This window comes from Spodoptera frugiperda, chromosome 2 (assembly GCF_023101765.2).
Source record: "Spodoptera frugiperda isolate SF20-4 chromosome 2, AGI-APGP_CSIRO_Sfru_2.0, whole genome shotgun sequence".
Classification (NCBI taxonomy): domain Eukaryota; kingdom Metazoa; phylum Arthropoda; class Insecta; order Lepidoptera; family Noctuidae; genus Spodoptera; species Spodoptera frugiperda.
Window position 1 is genome coordinate 6,336,084 of NC_064213.1, and position 24,941 is coordinate 6,361,024.

General features: G+C 36.0%; 1 protein-coding gene and 1 long non-coding RNA gene across 4 annotated transcripts in view; one reads left to right on the plus strand and one right to left on the minus strand.

Annotated features, from left to right (window-relative positions):
- Positions 1-24,941, minus strand: part of LOC118268842 (serine/arginine repetitive matrix protein 1) — a 140,919-nt gene that overhangs the window by 55,579 nt on the left and 60,399 nt on the right. The gene's annotated exons all lie outside the window — the stretch shown is intronic.
- LOC118268898 (uncharacterized) lies at positions 8,561-9,945 on the plus strand. The gene is made up of 3 exons (XR_004783072.2): positions 8,561-9,105; positions 9,233-9,348; positions 9,611-9,945. It is a non-coding gene; the product is annotated as an uncharacterized LOC118268898 (long non-coding RNA).

The window sequence follows — 24,941 nt, forward strand, 5'->3', positions numbered from 1 at the left end:
ACGTCATTACAGATGAATGGTGGCTGCTTATCTTAGAGGTAACTACTAGCTTCGTAACAAGGGACAACATTATGAATATCGATAATGCGTTATAGGTAATCGGCGAAGTCGGAGGCTGGATCATCGATAAGCGTCCGCTCGAGGGCATAGCATCCCTATACATCAGGAAGATACCATCTAACCCTAAGTCGTTCGCAGCTAAGCAGTACAATTACGTGATAATATACGCGTGTAACGATATCACAGCGAGGTTGAATTACCAGGTGATAATTTAAAGGGGAACTAATAAATCTATTTTAAACAAAAATACTGGTTTGAAATCTCTATCGAGAAAAAAAAATACTGGTGAGAAAGAAAACAGCATAGACAAGAAATACTTTTTAAATTTCATATTTCATTCTATTTTTAAAAATTAATCTGGCCAGTCACATCTGACATGTATTTTATTTGCAGTGTCATATTGACAAGGAGGCCGTATCGCGTAGATACGTTGCGTATTGTGTTACAAATTGTGTTTCTTTATTAGACACGTACAGACAAAATGACTGCCGTAATAGACCTTTCTACAAGATTTTTTATTGACATCCCATTTAGTTTGATATGTAGAAATCGCGAGATTGTTTATCATGATTGAGAGGTGATGACAAAAAAAAAACGAGGAAAATATTGGCAAAAGAGAAACGTATGAAGATTTATCGAACACGAATTAATAAGACAATAAAAATATCAAATAATTATATTGCAAAAACTCGTAGGCGAATAAATAGACACAAACATAATTACATGTACTTAAAAATCGTAATTACAGCCTACCACGCCATGCAATGTAACAGCAAATCTTTAATCAAAACTTCAGTTCACACACACCCCTGATCACTTTCACTGTTTTTATCGCTCATTCATCGGCAATGATCTCAAAATATTACAGCCTAATGCAATAATCGTAACCGAAATGCTTTTCTAACTTGTTTACTTTTACATAACATCATCAAAGACTCACCTTTCTCCGTTCGTTGACCGCCGTCCATTCAAGGCCAGTTGACGGCCAATTATAAGCGTTTTAATATAATTTACACTTATTACGCGCGTAAAGCTCTTTTATTTTTATGTTCCATCTTGCTTGCTTTATATTTAGATTAGTATCTCGCTTCTAGGGGTTAATGAATGGGTAAATAACGTGTAAATCTTTCGTTATTAATGTAAGAATTATTTAAAAAGTCGTGTTTTATAAATGGCGGCAGTTTTGTCAACGACATCAATGAAAAGAGCTATATTATCAGTTGCATAGAGCAGTAATTTGGATATTTAAATTCATAAAGGATTCATATTATAAGAAATTATTTATTCTATCCGCTTTTTATAATATCCATAATCTTTTCTACTCATAGCTAACTCCTTCCACGTTTCCGAGATATCAATCAAGTCAAAATGTCTACATTTGTATTCCAAACATGACCGCTGTGATAGTTATGTCTATTTTAATTTGAATTAATCACAAAATGGAAATGCTATTACGTAAAATGTTTTATTCATTTATGTAATAATAAAATGGCTGATCCTACAATTAAATGCTAGTTGAGCCTCTCGAGAAATTAATTTTACAAATTCCAATAAAACTGACAAGTCAACGATCGAATTTTGCGATTTAATTTCTTAGAGAGAAATAATTATTGTAAAACTGTTATGTAATATTGAATCTGTTTCTTATTTTATGATCTACATTTATGATTGCACCGCCATTTTGAATTCGATATACACATATTAATTTCATAGATAATTAAACTCGGATTTCTTTTTTGTGCTGTTCTTAAAGAGGCATTTATGCATTCTGTTTTTTTTTGCATAGAGCACTACTTTTAATTTTTATTTTGTGTGATTTGGTAAATTATTTTATTCGTTTCAGATATTTTAGTTTATATTCAGCTTGACAAATATTTAATAAGGTTCATTAGCCTATTTATTTTTATAAATTTCATTTTTATTTATTAATATTACTAAAAATATAAGTAATGCTCTAGCATGGCTTGAAACTAGTCAACTTTGTACACAAATAATTGACTATGTAATCTAATCAAACTTCCATCTATTAAAAATCACGAAGCAAATACGAAGAAAAATACACCGTCTCTAATATAAATTAATGGTTAACGCTTCCATAGTTTTTGTGCGATTTTATACGCATTAAAAACATACCCTATAATCAGTAGTAGGTTGGTATAAGAGAGTACACTGTTCTATTACTATTATTATGGCAATTTGGCCATGAACCAAAATACTCATTGTATGAACCTACTTGTAGCTTGAACGGATTACCACTCACGATATCTTTATATTTTACTTCCAATCCTTTAAACAAAGTATCAAAACTTTGCTGGCATTGAAGAATATATTTAAACACAATTTAATTCTTACAATATGTTTTAAATACATAATTTTATAAACTGTAAGAAGTTTACATTTATTTTATACCGCTCGCTCATTGTTAAGCGATGACTCGATAAAATACAAAATCTTTCAATGAAACAGAATTTATTTAAAAATATCGAACTGAATTTATTCAAATTAAATTTCGAACAATAGTAATTTGAGACTTGTCAAAACTTTCAACCTTTTTGAAAAAAGAAGAAGAAGAAAATCGATGATTGAGTTATCAAAGAGGTTTTAAAAGCAAATAAATATTATTGTGTAACTTTCTTCGGACTTCGGAGTAGAGCGGGTGCGAAGGCAGTGCGTTCGTTTTTGTCTAAGCTTACGTAAGGTGCCGTCAAGCAACGTCATGCCGCGTCAACGGTCATTATCACATCGTGTCGGCAACTTAACCAGACTCACTGACAATTTGGCTTTCGTTCTTTTTTTTTAAGAAAAATTGTCGACAAATGTCGTTTAGTTAGTGTTTTGTATCAAAACTACTATTCATGTTTTTTTATGATTATTGTTATTGTTTGGTTTCATTTTTAATGGGACACTATGTCTGGGTGACATAATGACAAAATTATGTAGATTTTGTATCTATTATTTTTAACCAAAGGAGGTTTTACGTTCATTGCGCCAATAATCATCTATTCTCATTACAATCTTAGGCGATTCTATTACCATACACCTACCACGATTCTAAATTCAAACAATTTTAAAATCAGTACACATATTTAGGACATGTACTATGCTTATTAATGTTGTCCTATGTGTTTATATGAAGTACAATAAAGTATTAATAAATAAATATTTTTGCCTGAAGTTGAACACGACGCCTCAAGATCGCCAGTCATGTTTCCACTCAACCAACTAAGCATTTAGGTTTAGACATAAAACTGTCAAAGATAAGCTTTCAAGAGCCATACACGTAACCATCGTTCAATTTTACGACTTTTCACTGGGTCCTAAAGAAAGTTGTGAAACTGCAAACACTATGCAGTCGGCTAGTTTCTTTTGAGAAGATCATCATAAAATGTACACTACACCGGCGACTCATTGTCTTTCAAATAGAAAATACATAGAATAATATCGTTGAAACTTGGACTTATAAGTAAAATTATTTTTTAGTCTATAATCGCCGATCTATCTTAGCAAGCGCGTTGTCAGCCATTTCTAGATCTTAAAAAAAAGAGGCCTGAACACAGCAATGGGACATTTAAAAATAGAATTAATAAAAATACACCTAAAATTAAGCTGTACACGTTTTCTTATTATTTTATTTAAATTTCGAATTTTATTCCAGCCAGTATACCGACCCGACCGTACGTACCTACTATGTTATCTGTGGTCGAGAATTTGAAAACAGAAAATAACACGCACGTAATTACCCAAAGAGAATTCTAACATAGGTAACAGGCGTAAGATTATGGTAACTATTGGTAAAACTCCTCTCATGTAGAGGTTAATCCAGTAGCGGACTGTCACGATCTGCTGATGATGATGATGAGTCATCATCGTCATCGTGAGCGGACGTGAACCTATTTCAAACTCTGAACTGTGACTGTACTAATATTGTAGCTAATTTGTGAAGAACAAAACACAAACAAAGCTCATTAGAACGAAATCATTTTTAAAATAAATTTAAAAAAATACTAACATATGAACCGTGAAGCCATAGGTTATCCTTTTTTAAGGTGACAAAATAATCGGATTGTTTCTTAAAATCTTACTATAACTCTGTGAAGTCCCAAATTAGGCAAAACCATTAATAACTTTTCTCCGAATTTGTGTATACACCTTGGCATCCAACAATAGCATTACCTTCTATTATATGAATAGTAAAAAGGGTCTAGCAGGCCGCCTTTAAAAAAACAACAATTGTTTTTGGTTATCGTTCGTGTGACTCATACATTTTTACTAGTAAGCACTTAAGTAGGTACTTCTTCGTATTTCCAAAATTATTTTATTTAACCTTTTAAATTCACCATTAAGAGTTGATTCTCAATTAGAATAGTAAGATATCTATCCTTTTTATTGTTAAAAAAGCATTACTTTTGCTTTTCGATAAAGGATTTAATATCATACAAAATTCTATGCTATTTATAATAATATCCAAGATATCAATTACACATAATAAATTGCTGTAATAATTTAAACTTTGCTAAATTAGTCGCCTATTTAGTCTAGTTAGCTGGCATTTAAGCTGAAATACTTAAATGTATTTAACGTAACGAAACTGCCCTTTATAATTTGGTACAAAGGAGATTCACTTAAGGCAAAGCTTATAGCCAACCGTTGTACTATAACTAAGATGTTCTAATTCTTATAGGTTTTAAAACGTAACGTCATTGGTACAAAGTCTTGAAATCCTCACCCGATATAAGGGTGAAATTACCAATCCGTTGCTCACAGGTAATTAGGATGACGTATGGGGTGGTTTCAGGAAAAAATCTATTCCTACTCCATAGTGAATTATTGACTTCAAAAGATACAATAGCTAAATGCACTAACCAAACATAAGTTCTCCTTTCTCCTGATTTTTTCTTCAATAGTTTTTTACTTAACTGTAAGAAGGGTATTGTTATTTGAAGTTAGCACTGAGAGATTTGACTGAATGTCAATATTAGTATTAGTTGTAGCGAACAAAGATAAAATGCGACAAAATCCACATTCATGGAACGTAGTATCTAGATTTATATCCACAGCAATAGACTCTCTATCACTATGTAACTTGAATCCAACTTACAACCAGTTGTCATTATACCTACTATAACAGACCTTACTACCTTATAACTTACCTAAACTTAGGTAATCCAAGTAACATTATAGCAATTCAAATAATCCTATCACATATTTCTTGTTACAGAACTTAAGGCCGTCACACACCTAGCTATAATAGTAAAGCAAGGCATATTATCACATATTTTTAATACAAATCTTTGAGTGATTACACACCTAGCTATAATATACAGAAATATATATATATTTCTATGACGTCACCAACATCCCAATCGTAAGCAAATAATATCAGTAAACTAATGAGCAAGCCTTTTAGTCATATTTCCGAACAGCATGAGGGTGCTCACCATGCGTGCGGCTGCCGCAAAATATATTTTGGTATCCTTTTAATATAATTTGAGAATACTGGATGTTCTCATTATTCACCGGACACCCGAGTTCGAGGAAAACAATCGTGGTTAACTTTTAAAAAATTAAACACTATATACGGTAAATAACTGCTGACTGCCTAGCGGGTTACCGGGGCTCCGACTCGAAAAACAGGAGTAGGAATAGGGTGGTTTTTAGTCAGTAAGAGTCTGACTGAAGATTTTGGATGATTTCCCACATCAAAAACAAAATACGGTAAATAAATTTGAACCCAGCATCATGAAGGCTGGGTCAAAATTACCCGGGCTTTTGGAAATCGCCTATAATGTTACAATGATGCATACAATGTTGATGTTTTTTATCAGTAGTTGTAGTTATACGGTGTGATGTCAAGCGTCAGTTTGTACCATTTGCGAGCAATTTAACTATCAACGACAACAAGCATTGTCTTCAACTCTTCATGGTATTTAGATATTGAGGTGGATGGTGGATTCATCTGTTCTCTTTTCATACAGTTCATGAGTTTTGTAGTACTGTATGGTATTATATCTGTCTATTTTAATCTAGGTGACATTATTGTTTGTTATAAAGTTCTGGTACAATATTAGATGAGGAGAATTTCAGAAATAATAAAAATATGACTAAAAGTTGGTCCAAATGAAATACTGATTACGAGACTATAAAAAAATCAAATTATACAAGTGAGACGACAGACTTTTTGTCTTACAATTTTGAAATTTATAAACTTTAAGTAATGTAAAATGTTGGGTTTTTTCCGAAAAAACTTAAACTAAAACGGCTTTTCTTCTTTATTTATTTACTTAATAATGGTCTCCAATAAGAATACACAAACATGGAAAACACTTCTTTCTTACTGGTCAATCATTTTTTTAGTTTTTTTTAATGGTCAAGCCCAATTACGCATTCTATCGTTTCTCTTTTCAAATAAATACGCCATAAAAGTTTATAACCGAGTGTCAAATAGTGTTATTGAAAATAATAATGGACATCAATATTTTCTGTACTTTATTTCTCTATTACATACAATAGCGTGAAAGTCGATTAGTTGACCCGTGACATGAGATTGCGCGTGCGCACTTTGTTATTGTTTGATGGAAATGTAGTTTTCCATAAAATATATGGTGAAATTATAGTTAATCCGAACAAACATCACAGAAATATACAGAAAAATTAACATTTCAAGCAGTTGGTCTTTTCATAAAATGAAAGTATGACGATTTGTAACTCATATATAATCTTCCAATCATGCGAATTTTACCATCAGACAAAAGAACATAATAATATCTATCACTATACATTACACTTCTTTACATCAAACAAAACCTACGAAAACATTAATTAGTTCAACATATTTCAATGCCATAGCAATATTAACACAACAATTCACCCTTCGATCACAATTTTTATAATTCTCATCAAAGATCAAACCACCCTATACAAAACCCAAAACAAACACGCTGTGTACGAATTTGACGTAAAAAGAGACGGCCCTTAAGGACGTCTCGTCTCCAGGCGGACCCCGCGACCCCCCCCCCCCCCCACGCCGGTTCTACAAGATCCAAGATGCAAGAATGCTGGTCCATGCAAGTAGTTCGCTTTCGAAATAACTCGGCACTCGCTTACATTTCTTTCATGTTGGTTAAGAAACGTAATTTGTGAATACCTAGTACCTATAGGTATATAAATTAACAGTCAGTCTCAATAGGTTATCACAGATACGATTAGGGCTATTTTCGTATGAAGATTGTGTTGAAAATTCTATCTTGAGTACGCAAATCTGATGTATTATTAAAAAACCAATCAAGCAAATCCCGATTTTCTATGGAACTTTAACATGTCATTCCATATTTGCATTAAGTCAGCCTTATGTACCTATATTTTGCGTGTGCATTAAAGAGTGAGTAAATAAATAAATACATGTCTATTCTTCTATCTGTCAGTTCAATGCGAATAATGTATTGTTCTCTCAAAACTTTTATAAGTAAATTGATGAGTCTGGCCTTAAAACCATTGAGCTGTATCCTTAATTGAGTTATAAGCAAAGGAAGTACTACAACACGCAACACGATTAGATTAGTTTGCGGTACCTAATGAACTAATTAATTGAAGTTATTTATGAATTAAAGTACCGATGATAAATAAGTAAAGACCGCCGTAAATCTGTAAAATATTTAATTGTTATATATTGAAGGAGGAAATGTTAAAATTCAATATAAAAATATAATTTAACTGCCACAATAAAAACCTATTTTAGTTTTACTTTTTCAATAACATTACGACCTATTTTTTTATAAGTCTAGTACAGTATTTATACTTATTCATTTAATATTAAACGTGTCTATTCTATGCCTTGAAATACAATCACGTTTGTACCTAACCTGTTTCTTTTGCATTAAAAAGTTAATACAATTTGCGAATGACAATGCGTATTCTAATAATAATAATGTCCGTTATTTAAACATATATTAGTCGACTATAAATTCCTGATTAACAATGTATTATTACGTATATATCCTACTTGTAATAATTCTTAACCATACCAGATTATATTCATTAAATATTTAACTTGAAAATAACCAATCATCAAATTGAATTGACTTCCTATTATGTCAATCATTTCGCTCCTATCAATTATTGAAGCGAAACAATTTGGCCATATTATATAATCTAATACGTATGCATGTATGTTCGTTACAAATGAATATATTAAAAAGTTATACAACACTCTCACGTTAGCTGTAATAACTTAAGACAAGGACATCCTTCAAGACTTCCGAGAAACCTGAAGGATAATTTACAAACAGGATAGCCACTGGCCATCCGGTTATCTACCTGATATACTCTTATCCTCGCAAATTATACTTATTAACTGCCTCCCATCACGCAACATCTAATGTAAATATTATAGGCCCAAAGAAGAATTACCTACAGCAATGAATTTATACTAGTAAACACATAAAACTACTCATAATTCGTTCTACAGCGAAAAACACGTTGCAATACAGTTAATGTCACTCACCTTTTCCAATTAATTTGGACACCACAATTTACTGTATTTTAACAAAATGTCACAGCGAGAAAAATCCAGACAGACACAACACTATTCACATATTAAAATTCCAGTTCCACAACAGAATAAAAAATAAATATTCTTCGAACAAAAGAAACTTCAATACGGTTGAAAATAGCAGTTTTCGTAGCACTCCGAAGTGCAAAAGAGTTCAACGAGCGCGCGAGCTCTCTCTAAGCAAGCTACTCGTATACTGAACCCGTCGCGAGGCCGTACACTATCTCCCCGTACAACTTCAGGTACCTGATAACGCATACCTAACAACCATCTTGATACTTGGACTTTTTATTTCTAAATTTAATGGTTTTTCAATTCAGCCGCGCTCATATTTGAATTGAGATTTTTTCAGCGTGACCAATCAGCGCGTACGTGGCGCGAGTGCGGTCGCCGCCTCGGATTGATACAATCATGGGCGAAAAGTAAATGGTTCTTAATAAACGATGCACCGCAAGTGCACTAAGTTAACCTTTTTATCGGGAGCTTTAAGCTCGGCGGTGAGTTAAATAAAGTGGTTTCTAAATATAAACGGCGTATCTGGACGCGCCATTGGCAGGTGCGAGCCTACGCGTAAAGCTTTTTTGCCACCATCTCTATTTTTTATTACATTTTGTATTTTTTTAGTGGGACAATTTTATAATTAAAGCTAGTGCGTTTATCGTGGACCGAGAGAAGTTTTACCGAGAAACTGTGGTCGATGATATCTATATCTTATCCCACCGACTTAGTACTACAAAATGGTAATTAATTTTATTTATTGACAACGTTTACAAGTTTTTTTTGTTAACTTTATAATTAAAATGACGTTTTACTGCGTTTGTTGAGATAGTGTCGCGTTATTCAACGTGTTGTAGTTATAATAAATGCAGATAATATCGAGAATATTAAAAATAATAAATAACGTTCATAAATAACATTAATTGTTGTTAACATTCGTCATCGTTATAACTTGTTAAACACCATGTCGTCTGTACTAACAAGGCACTTAACTACTTTTTATAGTTAATCAAGAAGAGAAAAATGGGATGAATATACGCATTTTAATTAAATGCAATTTGTAGTGCTGTAATAAAAGTGTACTACAACTACATTAATAATTGGAAAGACTGAAACTATAACAATTAAATAGAAGTTGATAACGGAAGGGAGCGAGCGTAACGGGAAGGAGCGACGGCGGAGGAGGAAGGAGCGACAATTAAAAAGAGTGTAATGCGCGTATAGTCCCACGGTTTGTTACCGTTATCGTAAACATAGCTAATGAAAACTAGGAAATATTTTACTATGTGTGGTGCAAGCGATAACGTGAAGCGGTTTTTATGTTGCATAAGGATTTGAATATGATATTTTTTTACGAAGTCAGAATTTTCTCTCGTTCATGACAATTACACGCAATTTGTTTAGTATGCACGCCAGAAAATTTCATTAATCTTACTTTTGAATTATTTTAAGTTTATATAAATTCGAAAAATCGTAAAGATTATGCAGTACAAATTATTACACCTACTTGAAGAACACAATAGGACTAATTCCTTTAAAGAATAAGATTTAATTTACAACATGTATTTAATATACATGTAACTTTTATATTTTGGGACACACACCGACATTCTGGATGTGGCATGTGCTTAAATCTTAGCTAACATCCACCACACCCTTATCTAATCTCAAACGTACGGTGTCATCGACCTTATAATTGGGGACGATCTCATAAGATAATGAACTTTATTCACGCTTATTAAAATATAAATTCAAAAAATCTTTATTAAAAAATATTTTTTTCTGAAAAGACAAATTATTTGAACATTTCTATGGATTTTTTTTTTAATTTTTGAAGTAATCTCTTTACGCAGTTATGTTTTTGATCTTGTTCTTGTGATAACAATTAGTAATATTATGTATTGCCGCCCACGTAATTATCGTGTGTACAAATTATTTAATACGCTCAGCTGAGAAATTAAATAACGTATTTACAAATTACGTACGGTCTTAAAGAAATCAGTTATATTATGAAACATACGTAAATGTAGCTACTATTGCCGTTTACTGTGATATGAATAATATGTAACTGTAGCTGTGCCTTTTACCACCGTACTAGTCACTTATTTAATCCAATCCTTAACAATTGTTTTCGGAACAAAATCGTTACTATGAAATAGTAATAATAATAATTAAATGGCTCTGAGTACGGAAGTTAAGGAAATGGAGAATTTGATATAGACTGGCAGCAACGCTCTATGATTAAACTGAACCTTTTGAACTGCAGCCTTACTTCGCGAGTCAAGTTTGCAATTTGGCAAACCTTCTGATGTAGATGAAAGCCATAGTCCAGCATTGGATTGACATCGCATGGTCTATTGATAATATTGGTGATGAAATCATATCATCATCATCTTAAGAGGTGTTACGATTAGTCGCAATGTTTATCATCATCAACCCGTGTTCGCTCATAGCTAAACATAGGCCTCTCCAAATACATGCCACTGAGCTAGCTAATCAACTCAATAAAACCTACAATACAAAAAGGAAATTCCATAAAAATCATCCCAGGAATAAGACTAACCAACAAACGTCCCGGATCAAAGCCCTACAATAAATAACTAACCCTAACCACCAGTTATTAAGACACCAAATCCGTCAACACTTTAAAACAATCTATTGGTGCAATTAAACAGTAAAGTAGACAATAAGCGTTCTACAATGAGCGACCCCGATGCGTGCCGTGGAAACTGTCACGGCTTTCTATTAATATCGCTTTACTTGGCCTCCTCTATTCTTTGTAGGCACTCAAGTGCGCCCATTGTAGAACTGTCTGAAGTGTCAGAATGTGATGCGTTATCAATATTGTTGTTACTTATATACCTATGCGATATAATGTGAGGTAATTATAGCTTTATAACGGGTTAAGTAGTCTTTAAATCTTTGACTGCCAATAGAAAACTGTTGAAGGCAAATCCTCCGCTAACGTCGGTCACCGGTGACCACCATGGCGTTCAATATGTTAAATTGTATGCAACAAAATTGTGATATGAATTGTTTATCAGTTATTCCTGAATTTGTTAAAGGACTGGGAATTGCAGAAGAACAGTGTATCTTCAATTAGATTTGAATCCACAGTTTTGGATAGTATTTCAAAAATTACTCCCAAATCTTAGGTAATTATTGAAGACTATAATATTTATTAATAACTTTTTCTTGTGCTATCAACACTTATACAGTTTAACTTCTCAAAAATCATATTGACAAGGCCACACATATGTAAACAATAGCCACAATTCCTGGACTTCCAAATTCCAGTTATTCTACAAATACAAATATCATAAAATTATTAAAATCTTAGCTAGCATTCTGACAATCGTTTAATATTATTTATAACCGGGACTATTCGGTCAAGTACACCACAGTAATTGAAACACAAAAATCAATCTTATGTCTCAATGATAAATGTTATTTTCGATTAGTAAACAGAGTACGAAAATACACTCACGTACTTGTCACTCAATAAAACTCCGCATTCTAATGTCAGTATACACTGTTTGAATAAGTAATTGGGAGAATAAGTTAATAATATATTTGTACTGGCTTCTAACAGCGGCTTCACCCACCCACACATGTCCGGAATATAACGGAATACAGAAAAGGAATATAATATAATCTTACGGACGACATAAACAACCGACCATAATCCAAAAAATCTACATCAATGCAAAAGTTTGAGTCAAAATCGGTAAACTACTTCGGACATATCTTAGTGTTAATCCAAACTGTAATCTTTCCAGAGCTGCGGACTACCTAGCGGGTTTATCGGGGCTCTGGCTTGAAAAGCAGGAGTAGAATCAGGGTGGTTTTAGTCAGTAAAAGTCTGACACTCCCTCTCGCCTCACCCAAGATCGTTAGGTTATTTTCCCGCTTCAAAAACAAGACTGCAATCTTGTCGACATTGATTTAACGTAACAGGCGAAAAACTAGCAATTGAACATGCAACTTGTGTGCAGAGCTGATACAATCACATATACGAGTAATAATAATGCTTATTTTAAACAGAAAAAAGATCCCCATATCAACTAAAAGCTTTTCAATTTTTGCTCCTAATTCCGTATCAATGACTGTAGATGATTTAATAAATCAACACATATTTACCTCCACTAGCCTATAGGAATAAGTGTACTTACACACAAACGTACATAATTCGAATATGATTAGTCAACGAATGACACAGATCAATAGTTAGACGGCTAACATTTGAGCTAACGATCACTATCTCGAACTATCAATCGATCTGCAAACGATTTATTGTTTGTTGTGTTCGTGAATTATGTTTAGTTGCTACTTTACGTGGGAGGGTATTATTCGACGTATTTGAACAGGGTAGGTTGTTAAAACTGAGAGAAATATAAAAAAGAAATGAAACATTTTAGTACCTTTTAAGGAGGCAAACGAACTGATGGATCACCATGATCACTACTCATGAACACCTAACACACAAATGCGTTGCCCGTCTTAAGGGAAGGATTGGACGCAGTACTGTACATTTAACACCAACTCAAAAAAATATTTTCAAAGAATCGCTAGTAGCTAGTATATTGTTCAGTTTCTATACATAATTGTCTAACAGAAAATCACCATCATCAAGAAAAACAATGTAGGTAGAAATACTTCTCTTCATTTTGGACTATTGGTAGACATCGTCATTGATCAAACGACATACCAACTATTACTTCAAATTGCAACTAAACAATAGCTAAACAAGGCCAAAACATAAGGGCAGCAACTAAACATGGTTGCTAAGCAACCGTATGAAACTACTAACTTGCCTCGATTGGACTCGAACCGATATTACCATGTTAACCAAGGGATGCAGTCAATGTTAACTAATGTTTGTTTAGGCACAGCCTTTTGGTATCGATAACAATATTTTTGTGTGAATTCTCACAAGGGCCTGTGACAATAAAATTTCATAAAAAATATGTAACATGGATTTTTTCTCTGAATTATATTATACAGATGCCAGAATAGACAAACAGAAATAATGACTTTTTGCAAAAAAAATAACTTAAGGGGACTTACTCACGTAAATGTTTGACGAGGAACTCGACTAGTTTCAAGTCATGCTAGAGGCTCATATTCATGAGCAGTATTCCGCTACTGCTGCTAGTCAAACAGGACCTTATACTTACACCCAATACCTTCGTAAATCAAAGCAATTCAGTAACCTACCTCCAATTTTGTAGTCACACATAAACATGGAACTACAAAATAAACGTATTTGAAGAATCTACCAGTTTCTCGCCCTTAGAGAATTTACGTATAGAAAAGGTCCTCCTCTATGTGCAAATTCGTTCTAAAAAGGTCTACTAACACTACAAAACCAACCTCATTCTCAGTATTACCTACACAAAAAATGTTTTCTTTTTTCATCTAACTATAGGCAACCCTGACACCTCGGAAACGCCAGCGATGCGCGTACCGCCGCGGCTCACAAAGGAGCGGGATTTAACGCACAAAGTATTGTACATCCTCACGGAATATATTGCCATAGCACGCTTACGAATAGGCGTGGTAGCTAGTTCTCGCTGTACAGGGCTGGATTAGGGAGCGTCTTAGTTAGAATAGGTACTTAATTAACTTATATCACCATTAGACACCATCGGAACTCTACTACAATCATGTCAAAAAATACTTGAAAAAAATTAATAGTAGACATATTTAAAATTCAAAACAGTACATTCATTTGTAAATTATTGACTTTTTTAAACACCACCCACTCATATTATAAAAGCGAATTTTTGTTTGTTGTGATGTTTGGATGTCAATTACGTTGAAACTATTAAACGGATTTTGATCAAATTTTGTAGAGAGACAGGCTGAGCTGACTTGGGTGATAGAATACTTTTTATCCCAGGGGAACTCACATGAAGCCGCTGGCAGAAGCTAGTTGCATATAAGGCACACACGCATATTTAAAAGTTAAACCTTTTGTATTTAATACACAAATAAAGTACAAAAATAAAACAATGTAATATAATGAGCAATTTACAAAGATACTATTGTAAAATCAACACACGTTTTGAATCTTTTGAACATTAAAATGCATAGTTGGCATTAACACCGAGACCGGACTCGAGACCTCTAACCTTCAGAAGCCAATCTCAAAATGGCCACCAGGATGAGGTAATGGACCTATGCAAATGTAAATTCAATTCAAACATTCTAGATTATTTATACAAATCCTGATTCCATATCGAAACAAATATCTTAAATCTAAAATCAAAATGTCAACACGAAATAGAAATATTTATTTAAAAAAACATCTAAATTAATTCGATAGACGTAGACGAGTTTTATCAGAGAACATCAGTGATAAAATTACACGCAGAAAATTGTATTGCAATAAAAAAGTGCAGTTAAAAACGTATTTTAAGGCCTTATCTTCACAATTAAATGGCGGACGTCTATTGGACTAATAAAAATGTAAAATGTATCGCTTGTAGTGCGGCCCTGTGTCTGTAAGTCGGTGCCTATATTATTAAATAGACCATATCTTGCAATCTGTCGGGACTGAATGGATAATAATGTGAAGTCCGACCGACTCTTCTATTACGAATAGGACCCCACTCCCGCCCCTTCCACTGCCAACAAGGATTGAACCTAGTGCTTAACTCTAATTGCTTACGTGTTTTTGCAATTCGACTGATTTTACCCTTTTATAGGGCTGTTAAAGCTCCTATGTTCGGTGAGCTAAGTAACTACTTCTCACATATTAACATAAATTCTATGGGAGAAGGCTAACTTACATAATTTCTCCATTTCATTCATGGTTTACATACACAGTTTGTGTATTTTAAAGAACTAATTGCATGTAACTGAGCTGATCTGTAATTACGAAGCGGGATTTCTTTAGTTATTCAATGCTTATTTAGCATTATGTGTATAAGTTATGCATAAATTATTATCAGCTATCTATAAACTGAAAAATAAATAGGCCACACATGCAAATAATTAGGCCTCGGCCTCGAATTTTGCGGGCAGCGGGGCGGCAGCGGCAGCGGCAGGATCTTATGCGTATAATCAAATGGACCGGTTTTCGAACACAGCGGCGGCGGAGCGGCGCGGGAGCGGGCAACGAGCGGTGCACTCCAGTCAAGCGGTGACCGCCCGCGTTGCGCGTCTGCATTGTAGTATAGTGTTGTGTACCTAAATTTTTCATTTTTTGTGAATCAAAAAGATGTTGTCGCCGTTTTTCACACATTTTGTTCGCTAATAAAAACAAATATCTCGACAACACAACCACGAACACAACACTACACCGCTGTAGTGCCGCGCGATCTGCCCGCTAGTTTCGAGAACGGGTCCGCGATGCCCGCCCCGCTCCCGCGCCGCCGCCGCTGCCGCCCCGCTGCCCGCAAAATTCGAGGCCGAGGCCTTAGGCCTCGGCCTCGAATTTTGCGGGCAGCGGGGCGGCAGCGGGGCGGCAGCGGGGCGGCAGCGGCGGCGGCGCGGCAGCGGCAGGATCTTTTGCGTATAATCAAATGGACCGGTTTTCGAAAACAGCGGCGCGGGAGCGGCGCGGGAGCGGGCAACGAGCGGTGCACTCCAGTCAAGCGGTGACCGCCCGCGTTGCGCGTCTGCATTGTAGTATAGTGTTGTGTACCTACATTTTTTTTTGTGACGTATCAAAATGTCCTCGGACGTGCAAGAGCAAATGATTTCGGCAATCTTTGAGAGGACACCCATACGGAACAGCAAAGATGTGAACCATAAAAATAGAAGAAAAATTAACCAATTATGGGAAGAAATAAAAAACGAACTGAATATGGAAGACTAAAGCAAAAACTGAAATCACTCTTGATAGTTTCAAGAATATAGTCAAAAGTTTCTACACTCATTCTAGTGTAGTCGTAGAATTTGTCGGAATTTTGTCTTTGTTCTTCATAATTTCGATAAAACTCGCCATTTATTTTCCTTGCCCTATAGTAGGTCTTCTTCTTTTGCCCACAGTAAATCGAGCGTTAGGAATAAATTTGAATCAAAAAGATTTCGTTCGCTAATAAAAACAAATATCTCGACAACACAACGACGAACACAACACTACACCGCTGTAGTGCCGCGCGATCTGCCCGCTAGTTTCGAGAACGGGTCCGCCGCCGCCGCCCCGCTCCCGCTCCCGCGCCGCCGCCGCCCCGCTGCCCGCAAAATTCGAGGCTGAGGCCTTACTCTAGCACAATTTCCATAAACATATGGCGTTCTTAGAAATTAAAATGAATTCCTAAACTAAATAAGGTATAAATAAATTCTCAGTATGTCCAAGAAACACAAATTGTCCATATCCTACGCAAGGGGCTCCATACATTCATCATCCCATCATTTGAATAGCTCACTAAATTGCCTGACGCACGCGAATCATCGATTTGTATATTTTTTACTCTAATCTCGATTCTCGATGAGAATAAATTAGTATCGAGAGTTCGAGACATTGTAATCGAATGGGTAAAAAGTTCGAAATTTTTCTTTATTATTATATTACGTACTATAAAGTAATCTAAGTAAGTAGGTAGCTACTGTAATTGAATCCTAGTTAAAATTAATGATGATTACGTGTGTTTTAGTAATAGTTCATCTCACGACATTGCATTTATGTGTCTATTATATGAAACCTTTTCTCGAAGACATTGTTTAGTGACTGATCTCCTATTGTTTTGTTTTCTAATAAAGTTGATTGGCTGAGTTAAATATTGCTTTATTGTTATATGTTATGAAAAACAAACATTTTGATATATTACGTGTCATTGCGTAGGCAATAGTCAGTTTTTTAAAGTTTTATTGTTAGTCCAAAAGCGTACAATTGAAAAGAAACCTTAATATACATAGCTTACACTTCAATGTTCTTCGCTACTTCTCTCAGCCTACTCTCAGTTTACTAATCAAGTAATAGTAGTAATATTAACAAACAAAAGAAACAGATGAATATTCAGTAAGTAATTTTTGCGCCCAAATGATCGAACTAGATGATCGAATGAAAAGTTTGAAAAACTAACCACAACACACAATTACTAAGATAAAATATGATGATCATCAACAGCCAAAAGACGTCCACTTTTGGACAAAGGTCTCCCCTTTAGTCCTCCTAAACAATATGATTCACACGTAAACTAATACACCAATAACTTACATACCTACTTCAAATAAACTATCTATTATAACATAGAATATATAGACTTGTAAACTAATACGAATTGACCTGTTTCTTGAGCAACAGTAGCTTGCAACGACGTAACAATAATACGATATAATTTAGAACTAGTCATGAACTTGCTTATGACCATATCCAGATGTTGCAATCAACGAATCAATTATAACATAATATTTATTATATAATGTTTGAGAACAAAAGTGACTCAGTATGTTTTTTGTGAATGTAAGTATGTGTTATGTATTTACAGTTAAACTGTTTGAGATAACACTTATAAAAATTTGAAGGATACTTGTATATTAAGGGGAAGTATTATTTGGGTATACTGCATTTTTAATGGCCGGTAAAGGAGCAGACGGATCACCTGATGGTTAGTAATCGCCTCCGCCTATGGACACTAGAAACACCAGAGGCGTTACAAGTGGGTTGCCGGCCTTTTGGCTATTAAGAAGTTAAGGGTTGTTGGGGAATCGGGAATTGGGAAGATTGGGTAATTGGGTCTCCGGTTACCTCACTCACACAACGAAACTACGATTATGATACAATAAACGATTCTATTGTATCTTTCACACGCTTAGCCGAGCCATAAACAACACGAATCCGCATTTGATTTCAATCAGGAATTTTAGAAAAGATCTAAAACCAAAATGTCACGATAAACGTCTTGTTAGACGAAATGAAAACAAAGGCCCGTATTGTATTTATTATTTTTGAGACTGATTGATATCTTGTTTTCTCAAATTTTAAAGTAATATAAAAATGGATTTCAGCTTTTATCCTATCTCCTTACTAATAACATTTGTATTATACATATAAAAATACCTATTCTGATTATATCATTGTGTGAGTGAGGTTACCGAAGGCCCAATTGTCCCAACAGGCCCAATTACAATTGGGCCTCTGGTAAACTCACACTAGGGATATCCCTGATCTAAGATTCTTCTCAATCCCCGATTCCTCATCTACCCTTAAATTCCTAATCCCGAAAAGGCCGGCAACGCACTTGTAACGCCTCTAGTGTTTCAGATGTTCATGGGCGGCGGATACCATCAGGTGGTCCGTATGCTAGTTTACCGCCTTTTACCATAAAAAATACCCTGTTCATAAATTCCAAAGTAATATCAAAATGGATATCAGCTTTATCCTACTCCTTACTAATAAGATATGAATAAAAATACCAATTCTGTTTATACCGTCATTGCATTATATCATTTTCCATTAGTACATTAAAATGCCAAGACCATGGTGCAGTACAAACAGTTCTAACATTTACTAGCAATCCACAAATGAACCTGTTCCGATTGTACTCAAACAAACTGCACTGAATCAAAATGTCAAAATAAAACATTATTATTATCTGCTAACAGAACCTGTGGGGTACGTCGTTGATGCAGTAAATGTCAAGAACGAATGCTATTCGAACTGTCGACTGCGGAACAACCATGGTACCCATAAATATTCCACCGACATTACAGTTGCTAGAACTCATTCGATTAACGGTAAAATCGATAAAACAATTCACTCGATATAACTGTAACAACGTTAAGTGCTATTGGAGACATTAATTCTATTGATGTTAACAATATTACTGTTCGAATTAAACAATCGAGAAAGATTTTCAATGAGTTCTGCTTCGGGATGTGTACGATAGTAATTATGTGCAATCAAAACCAATATTTTCTAGCCATTTAACATACAAGTAACTGGTATTGCCTTAAGATTCTTAAGCTGCAACAGTGCAGTGAAATAAAATCGTCGTTTTCATTTACTTTGTTACATAATCGTGAGCAATTTAAAGTAACAAAGTATCGAGAACTACGATATTTTTCGAATGTAATCGAGTGTGAATGCGGTTTGATGTCCGATTAACAGGCGGTACAACTCTAACCACAATTCTTGTTTAATGGAAGCAAATAAATGCTTTGTAATTAACATGGACTTTACATTGTAAGTGTCTATCACCTTTTGAATCTATATAAAAAATGGCGACCCTATTGTTTGGAAAGTTCAAGGCCAGCACCATACACTTTAAGAACATGAATCATTCGTGTCTATCACCAACAAAACAACCATGGAGAACAAAGAGCAAATGAATACTATGACCAGTACAACACTACATTATTAGCCGAGGATATCATAAATCTTATGATGCAACGCTTTGATGAGATTTACTTTTAATTTCATCGAAATAATTAATGAATGACCACCAAGTAGGTGCTAATTTACAGGAACAATGGGTAGCTGCAAGTTTTTTTTTTTTTTTTTTACATTTAATGGGTCGACGTTTGGCCGCTATCTCACCTGATGGTAAGTGATGATACGGCCTACGGTGGAGCACGTCTGCCCATAAGCAACCTATTCACTCGGGCCTTGAAGACACCCAAGTTATACCCATCAGGAAACACAGACTCCGGCAAGGAGTTCCACTCCCTAGCAGTTCGCACAAGGAAGCTTGAAGCGAAGCGCTTCGTGCGAGTGGGTGGGATATCTACCATGAAGCGGTTACGCCTCGCCGATTGTCTTGTGGTTCGATGATGAAAAGGACTAGGGGGAATCAAGTTGTGCAATTCCCCCGACACTCTCCGAAATGTATCCGGTAAAAAACGGAAAGGCTTGCGACCTTGCGCCTGTGTTCAAGGCTTTGAAGCCGGGCCTCCACAAGCGCATCGTCATTGATGAGCCTCTTGGCACGCCTTTCAATGTGTTCGAGCGCATCCAGCTGGTATTTGGCCGAGCCGTCCCAAAGGTGAGAACAGTACTCCATACATGACCGAACCTGCGCTTGGTACAGGCTCAGCAGTTGTTTCGGTGTGAAGTACCGTCTCACCTTCGAGAGGATACCCAACTTCCTACCAGCCAGATGCGCCTTCGACTCTATATAAGAGCCGAAGTTAAGCGTTGGCGATAGAGTTACGCCCAGAAGCTCAAGACGATCCGCTACCGGAACGGACACATTTCGGAAAGTCGGAGCCAGCGGGAATTGACTCCGTTTGGCAGAGAATAGACACGCCTGGGTTTTGGTAGCGTTGAACTTGACCAAGTTGGCGTCACCCCAATCGGAAACCGCCTTCAAGGACGAGTTCAATTCGACCATGGATTCTCTTTGAGACCGGATCTGTGTTCCGCTACTCCGCGCATCGGACACATACCTTTCAACAACTGTGCTGTCATCTGCATACCCAAAGATACCGGGCTTAAGCAGGTCGTTGATGTGCAGCAAAAAGAGCGTTGCTGAAAGTACTGACCCCTGAGGGACTCCGGCGTTGATGCCAAATTGGTCAGACGAGCAGCCATCAATGACTACTCGAATTGACCGATCCCTCAGGAAGTCTGCAATCCATCTGCACAGATCAGCGGGAAGTCCATATGCAGGAAGCTTGCCGATAAGGCTGTCGTGCCAAACCCTGTCAAAGGCCTTCGATATATCGAGAGAGACCGCTATTGCCTCCCCGTGCTTCTCGATGGCCTCGCTCCAAATGTGGGTGGCATACGCAAGAAGGTCCCCAGTGGATCGGTTGCGGCGAAACCCATACTGCTGATCACTGAGGAGGTCGTTACCTTCAAGGTATGCCAGGAGCCTGTTGTTAAGTACACGTTCCATACTCTTGCAGAGTATGGACGTGACCGAGATGGGCCGGTAATTATTAGGGTCGGCACGACTACCTTTTGTTGGCTAGCTTCCATGCAACCGGCACTTGACCAGTCTCCAAAGAAAGTCGAAACAGGCGTGTCAGGATTGGAGACAACTCAGGCGCACAGATTTTTAAAAAGTCATGGAAAGAATAAAGCCTTACTTTCAAGTCCATTAATACAAAAAGTCCATTCTAAATCTGCTTAGCGTGCAAGTCATCCATATAAATATGAATGCTGAACACATCGGCGGTGGCGGCTACACGCAATACGGGCAGCAGGGATTCATAATCTTTGACAAAGAACAGGTCCCATAGTCGGAGATAATTTTTCGTAACATCACCTCGTAGAGGCTATATCTAAGATTGGATCTTGGAGGTGATCACATGAATTCTTGGGCACACCGCACAGGGCTTGTAGATGTTATCTAAACATCTTAAATTATTGTCCTGAGACCAGCTACTCGGCTCTCATCTAGCGTTATAATCGCGGAGTTGACTACAAAATCCACCTGAGCGTAACGTTGGATGAGGCAATCGATTCATGTTCGATGCTACAAAACGTCAAATAGCAAACATCTTTTCAATTTATCTAGAACATTTGATTAGCATGCACGATAGCCGCCGCTTCGTAAACATGTTCAAAGCGCATGCACTAATAGAAATGCCGCGGTATGCGCCTAACTTTAAAGACTTGAAATATATTTAAGGCCAGGTAGAGAAGAACTTCGTTTACATATTCCAGAATGTAAGTCTCGCGTGTTGCCAAAAATAGCTCTCATTACGAGATACACAACGGGTGACATCATGCCGCCACGAGCTGAGGCTCTCGTGTACAAAAAAGGCCACATCCAAGAAGTTTCGCAGCATTTTGTAAATGTGAAGCACATATTTTGTGGTTTTATTGCTATTCGCGTTGAAAGCACGGCGGGCACTCCTACTAATGCTCGGCGTAAGGTCAAATTACTAGCCGACGTTGCAAAGCCGAGTGCTTAGATAGGCACTGTTCAAATTGCGTCGAATAAAAAAATTGTTTTAGTGAGATTGCAAGCGTTTCCAATTGACTTTTACGTTGGGAACTCGAACGAGCCCCTACTCACTGGCAATATAGTCTTCAATATAATCTTTTTCTGATACACAATGCACAATTGGTATTGTAATCGAAGAAAAAATCACATTCGTGATATCGTGATCCCCATGGTGCATAGTTGTATCCTAATTAGATTCGATACACATTAATATCAGTCGTAGTAAAAAGGCCAGCGATTATTCTTGAGGTAGTTAGAGCAATGTGTATCATACATTGATGAATGGTGCGGCCGAGGGTTCATTTGCGGCGGTGACGTCATTGCTGTTGGGAGATGCAATCTAATACGAATAAGGGTATAAGTGTTGGAGATGAGTCGTTAAAAGTGTGGAGTTATTGGTCGTTTGCTTCGGGCGACACGCAAAGGGGCCAGCCGCGAATAGGCGATCACTTTCGTTCGAACATCACTTTCGATGTCGCAATCACCTCCTATATACGGACATAATCTAGGTCGAATGTGCAGAGTAAAGGCCGAATTGTAATTCCGACTGAGTCGGTATCCTTATTACGCTGCATTTATCGTTTTAGCTGCATTGTAATAGTGATTTAGCAGTTTTGTAATTTTGTTGATGCTCTTAATTTCGATTGTGTACAAAGCGGTTGCTTGTGTATTTATTACAAAGAGATTGTTTGTATTCGGTCTGATAACATCTGGCACATTGCAATTAGATTGTTATCTTTACGCGTTTAGCGCTGAACCTGATTTGCTGTCAACTTTGGCAATGCTTTTAAAAGGCATTATTTACGTGAAGTAATTTATATTGCCCATATCATTTTGTAATGAAATAAAATTTGAATTACTTGTACTATTGTTATCTAGCCACACCTATGAAATGTCAAAACAGTGTTGCACTTCCAAAGATTGCCGCAATTGGCCCGTTCCGTTCGCAAATAAATTTGGATAATTTTAGCGGGCACACCGCTGCACCAGCACTGTACAAGTGCAGTTTACTCAGCGATTGCAACATGTATGGGTCACGGAACAAAACGAACGACTTGTAAACAAATCAGCTTTAAAGCGCTGAAGCTGTTCAGAACTGCTGCTAATTGCGTAAAAATAATAAATTATTATTAATTTGATGAAAAAAATGTTTACAAACTCTCATTTTAACCAAACAAGTATTAAGTATCAACAAATATTTTTAACAAATATTATACAGCAAGATTTAGATTAAGATTTCTCTTTAAAAATTATGGCCAAAACAATATTAAAAGCCCTCAATATTAGCATAACTATAAAAAAAACAATTGACCTTTACTATATAAATACTTAAAACAAAAGCCACCATAAGAAAATGGTGTAACAAACACAGAACAAAGCGCTTTCCGATGCGCAAACGCAAGCGTGGGCGCGGCGCCCCGGGCGACCTATCTCCGTGAACAAATTATAATTTCAAAATCTCCATCGATTTATGTGAATGCTCATCTGTATAAACCGGTGCTCCATTTCACACTCTGTATCTTACTATTGTTTTTCGAAAGGGGAAATAAAAAAATATATAACAAGTCCTATCGAGGATTAACAATGTCGCGAGGGTGTAATAAAATTGCACGGAATTATGTTAGGAAGATTATTTTGTGTGGGGGTATGTTCGGACAATATTTTATATGAATATTTGTGTCCTGTGGCGTTCGAAGATAGTGTACAAGCATTGAAAGCTTGGATGCAAACGATTCTTTTTATTTTGTAAGAACTGAACAATAGATATTTCTTATTATACCTTGTGTTTTGAAATTGTTTGGTTTGGAAATAAATGTGTCCTATTTTTTTAAACGTTGCCCACACTAAGGTTTTCTCCTGCGTTTACAAAGATACAAGTTCACATACAAATGACATCCAAACCCGAAACCGTGCGGGAATCGAACCCGCTACGCGTTGCCCGGCAGCCGCTTGCCCAGTCACCGCGTCAACCGTGCTGTGGGTGGCCAATTACATGAACATCGCACAACTTTATGTGATGTTACTAATAGCCATTAAACACCATTTTAGTAGGAAAGAGGTCGTATACAAACTGTCTTCAAATACAAATTACGTGACATTAGTCATTATTGTTCTAAACACGTATTATGTCAGAGACAGCTCTAGTAAATCTAATGTGTTCAATTTTACGCTCAAAGCAATACAATAGTGTATTTTACTAATATGTGCTTACTTTAAAACCGCATATATGTTTGTCGGTGAATGGATACTTCAGTAAAATGTTTAGTAAATAAAATTACAGTAAAATAATGTCTGCCATGTTGCCCTTAGTATGTGATATCTATATCTTCTATACTTATAATAAATCTGTAGAGAGGTCAATTCTGTACATGAAATACATTTCCAAAATAACTATCAGCGGGTGATTAGTGATCGATACTGACGCCAAAAATGCAATCAGATAATTTTTTGTCTGTCTGTCTGTCTGTCTGTCTGTCTGTCTGTCTGTC